Consider the following 5,543-nt stretch of genomic DNA (forward strand, 5'->3'; position numbering starts at 1 on the left):
TAAAGGCAAGTGCACTCATCTGCTGAGCCATCGTTGGGAATGTGTATATTTCCGTTTTTCACATAGGCATATTTCTAGCTTTAGAAAAGGCAAGTGAGTCAGCATCAGGGACTGAATGGCAGAGACTTTCATAAGAAGCTCAGAGGAGAAGCAGAGCAGAGACTACAAGAATGCCATCTGACCCGAATGCCGGGATAGGGGAGAGAAAGCAGTCATAGAGCTCCAGTGCTTGGGTAAGTGAATCAAAGACGAAAATAAAGATTCTGTGGCCCTACATGTGATTTTTGACCTTGGGATGTCGATGGCTTACGATAATTAGTAAGGAATTGGACTAAATACATAACAGACACCTAAGCATACAGAGTATCACTATGACAAAGCCATAACTGGTATCCTATTAAACAATACTGCTGCACATCAGAGAGAACTGTCTATGTGTTGTCAAGAATATTTCAGGTGGTAAAAACTTCACATCTGTGGTTAAAAAGAATAAAACAAAAGATGAAAGGCTATATGCTGTGTTACTTCCCCCTTCAAACTAGTATTTACTATTCAGAATTTCATGGAGATATACAATGAAATGTGATCATATGTACATTTCCTATTCCCTTATAAAAATTTCAAATATTTCAATACAATCCCACCCCCTTTCAACTTCAAGTTATTTTATTACTTCTTCAGCCTATGAAGAGCACTTATTGCTACAAGTTTTTCCATGGGTGTGGGTTTCTACCTCTTCTCATATTATTTAAAAAACATAATGATTCTCCCTCTCCCAGCAGCTATCACCTGTCTGTAAGTATCTCAGGACACAAGACTGGAATTGCCTGCATCATCTATATGAGAATGCTGGATTGCTCTTAAACTCTTTCTCTATACTCTCTCTCTCTCTCTCTCTCTCTCTCTCTCTCTCTCTCTCTCTCTCTCTCTCTCTCTCTCTCTCTCTCTCTCTCTCTCTCTCTCTCTCTCTCTTTCTCTCTCTCTCTTTTGCTTTGCTATACTTTTTTCTTCTTTTTCATTTAAATTTTTTTTAATTAATCTTTTCTTACAGTCCAGGTATTATTCCCCTCCTGGTCCACTCTCTGACTCTTCGACATCCCATACCTCCCATTCTCAGTCTCCATGAAGGTGTCCCCACCACCACACCACCAGATCTCCCTACTCCCTGGGGCCTCCAGTTTTTTGAGGATTAGATGCATCTTCTTTCACTGAGGCCAGACCAGGCAGTCCTCTGCTGTATATGTGTTGGGTACCTCCTATCAGCTAGTGTATGATGCCTGGTTAGTGGCTCAGTGTCTGAGAGATCTCATGTGTCTAGGTTAGTTGAGACTTCTGGTCTTCTTATAGTGTCACCCTCCTCCTTAGCCTATTCCAGCATTTCCCTAATTCAACCATAAGGGTCACAAGCTTCTGTCCATTGGTTTGGTGTCAATATCTGCATCTGGCACTTTCAGGTACTTTTTGGGCCTATTGGAGGGCAGTCATGATAGGCCCCATGTATGTCTTTTGGGTCATTCTTCCTTCATAATGTTCCCTCAGCCTTCTCAACAGGGAGACGTGAATATAGATGTCCACTTTGAGGTTGATTACTCTGTCTTTTATTCTCAGCATTTTCACCAGCTATGTATGCCCATTTGCATAGGCAGCTCTCATTCTGCATTGATGGCAGGTTCTTTTAATGCATTAGGCATCTGGCAATATATACATTTTTTTAAAGCCAAAGAAACAGAGTGAATGCAGAAGTAATGGTCAAGAATGTAGAACATCAGACACGGACACTGTAGGTCTACATTAGAAACATGGTTGCAAATAGTCTAGTGGGTTTTTGTAGAAAAGCCTCAACATTCCTAAAGGCAGCTTGTTCCATAGTAAATCCTAAGGACCCTGCTCAGTCTGGTGGCAGGCCTTCTCTTAGTTTGTTGCATAAGAACACACCACATGTCACATCATTTCTCCAGTGTAAATTACTTCATACCACATTGTCAAGGAAAGGACTAGAAGAATTTGTTAAGGACCCAAAGAACTGGGGGGAAGAAAAAGTCAAATCTGGAGATTCATGGATCTGCCAGCAGCTGAGGAACAAAAGTAACGAAGACTTACTTAAGCTTTGGTATGTCCTTCTAACGGAAAGAAATATGCTTCTAACTCTAGAGCAGGAGGCCAAGAGACAGAGGTTGCCAATGCCAAGTCCAGAGCACTTAGAAAAGGTCATTGATTTCATGGATGCCTTAGATAAGTTGTCCAGGAGAGGGAAGATGCTCTAAGGCTTCTTCAGACTGGTCAACCAAAACCCAGACCTGGTGTTTGGAGAAGAGACATCTTTGGACAAATCGTCTGGCACAAATTCAAGCAGTGGTCTATACCTTGGTACCTAAGTAAAAGATACAATAGGAGGCGGTTCTTCACAATGCCTTATGTGGATCACTTTATCAGACTAAGAATTAAGAAACACTCCTACATTGAAGCAAGAAAGAGAAGTTTACAGAAAAAGAAAGAAAAATTTCTCCAGGCAAAGTTCCCACAACTCTCTCTCAAAACCAGAAATCAAGTACTGTCTAAGATGAGATCCAAAAGTCCAGTTCCATTGTTCTTAAAGCCTGTGTCCTGATGTGAATATCTATTAAACAGTTTATAAAGAAATGTTCTTGTCCAAAAAAAATGTAGGACATTGTTTTCTAGAAATATATAAAAAACTTAATAATCAAATAGGAAAAATTATCAACTATAAGACAAAATAACAAATCAGAATACTTCAAATATATGATTATGAATTTTCAAATTAAAACATGGCACTTGCTATATTTGAAAAAAGCAAAGAGATTTGCTAAAGGAATTTGAAGACAGATATGCATCCTTAGAAAATAATATTTGAACATGAAACCCAAATGGAATGCAACCTGATTTCTCAGCCTGCATGGGTCCAACCTCAGCCAAGGTGTCATTTCAGAATTTGGTCACTTGTAGCTCAGGCACATGTGTGTCATGTGCATGGGAAGAGGTCAAAGGACAATCCAGTTGTTGGTCCATGCATTCACCTTTTGTTTTCTGCTGCATATGCCAACCTAATTTATTGGTGAAAATTCTCAATTTTCCCTGCCTTCTCATTTCTCATCAGAGCACCTGGATTACAGTTCCATTCCGGGTATGACTTTGGTATGGCTCCTGGGCACCTGAACTTACATCCTCATGCCAAGTGGTTTTATCCACTGAGCCATCCTTCCAAGATATAGAGTAGTTTTTATGTGTGTGTGTTCAAGTAAGGCCAACTGTAGTATTTTTCTAGGGCACCTGACTGCAACTTGAATCACTCAGCTAGAAGAAGATGATGAAGAAGAAGGAGAAGGAGGAGAAGGAGGAAAAGGGGGAGGAGGAGGAGGAGGAAGAAAAGGAGACGGAGACATAGATGACTATTGATCTGAGAATAATAAATATGTAGATTAGTTTCAAATTAAATTTTCCTAGGATTAAAACTGTAGAAAATGTATCATGTTTTGAATCTTTTTTTATTATTACATATTTTCCTCAATTACATTTCCAATGCTATCCCAGAAGTTCCCCATACCCTGCCCCCCACTCCTCTACCCACCCATTCCCACTTTTTGGCCCTGGCGTTCCCCTGTACTGGGGCATATAAAGTTTGCAAGTCCAATGGGCCTCTCTTTCCAGTGATGGCCAACTAGGCCATCTTTTGATACATATGCAGCTAGAGTCAAGAGCTCCGGGGTACTGGTTAGCTCATACTGTTGTTCCATCTATAGGGTTGCAGATCCCTTTAGCTCCTTGGGTATTTTCTCTAGCTCCTCCATTGAGGGCCCTGTGATCCATACAATAGCTGACTGTGAGCTTCCACTTATGTGTTTGCTAGGCCCCGGCTTATCACAGATATTTTTGCATATTTGTGGTGGTTTAAAGGAGAATGGCCCCCATAAGTTCATGTCAATAAGATAGTATGAAGCTCTTATTATATTTATTAGATACATATATGAGGCTCAGGAATAGGGAGTGAAAATGTCAACTTCCACAAAGAGGATGCATTTGAGTCCTGTCTAGAATGGAAGGCATCTTTTCTGAGAGTAATCATTGACAAATTGGGAAACGATACTAAAATCCTGCCATTTAGAAGGTAAGACTCACTTGAGTTTGATACAAATTCTGTGATGTTATGAATAAGAAATATATCCCATAAACTCAGCATCTGGATACTTGGTTGCATCGTGGTGCTGTTGGTACTGTCTCAGAGGTCACTGGAAGAAGTACTTAACTGGCAAGAGGCTTTGGTAGTAGACTTTGAGGTTTTAAACCTTTTACTATCTGCATGCCTCTCTCTCTCTCTCTCTCTCTCTCTCTCTCTCTCTCTCTCTCTCTCTCTCTCCCTGCTTCCTTGTTGCACCTTCCCTCCTTCTCTCTCACCCCTGCTGAACTCATAATTATTCAAGATTGTGAGCTTTCAGCTTCTTGTTCCTGGTTTCATGTCGACTATTTGCTTCCATTGTGTCTCCATGACTAGGAGCCCTCTGGAATGGTAAGCCAAAATAAAACCTTGTAAAAATAAATTGTGTTGGTCATGATATTGTATCACAGCAACAGAAAATTAGTACTAATACATGTCCTATAATATTATCATACTCAACTTCATCTGGTATCCCAAAATATAATCCCTGTATTTTCTCAGCATTTTAAGGAAGTAAATGTGTCATGTTGTATCTGAAAGATGGGCCAATTTTCATGTTTATAAACTGAAGCATCAATTAAATTATATATTTCAAATGTCCCTCCAAGTCTTACTTTGTCTACTTTAGCAATTAAATGGTCCAATACTGGCTGTGATGATAATGTGTAGAGTTTTTGGTTGCATCTTGGATTTTCTTGGCTCATCTTAATCTGTTGCCACATACATGATTTCTCTCTTTTTTTGTTTCATTTGTGTTTTTATGACAATGTATCCTGAAGACACAAGTGAGGTGGATAGATGGATGCATTTCTTCTTATAATTTTACTACAGAAAGTTACAAACTGCAAGTTAGATCATATTTACAGTCAAGAGCAATGAGAAATGAATGTGCACATGGTTACTTGCTTGTTTGATTGTGATCAGCTTGATGTTTCTAATCTTAGACAGCTTAAGACTTTCTCTGCCTGGAAAATGTTGCAGCCAACAGTAGGCTGGGTTTTCTCATATCATCTAATTTAATTACGACAGCCCCTCATAAACAAGTGAACAGGTCAACCAAATATAGACAATCCCACACTGAGATTCTCCTTCTAGTACCTAAGTCAAAATCAATAGCTTAAGGCTCTGAATTCTGTGACTAGAAGACCCATCCTTCTTCTATGGTAGCAACAAGCAAACCTAGGAAAGATATTCAGAGGGCTTTGTGTATTCCCCTCCAGAAATAAACAGAAAACACACAAATGGCCTTTTGGCAACTGTGAGTGCTGGTGTGGAAGCAGCTGTGACTCTCTGAGGATCGTGAGCAATACTTTTTTTTTTCTTTTTTGAAAATTTATTTATTTATTCATTTATTTATTTACACTCCACATTT

The 5,543-nt window shown here is 39.5% G+C and overlaps 1 pseudogene; it reads left to right on the forward strand.

Moving 5' to 3' along the window:
- Positions 1 to 1,799: 1,799 nt before the first annotated feature.
- LOC110295666 lies at positions 1,800 to 2,608 on the forward strand (annotated as a pseudogene).
- Positions 2,609 to 5,543: the final 2,935 nt, after the last annotated feature.

This window comes from Mus caroli, chromosome 6, assembly GCF_900094665.2.
Source record: "Mus caroli chromosome 6, CAROLI_EIJ_v1.1, whole genome shotgun sequence".
Classification (NCBI taxonomy): Eukaryota; Metazoa; Chordata; class Mammalia; order Rodentia; family Muridae; genus Mus; species Mus caroli.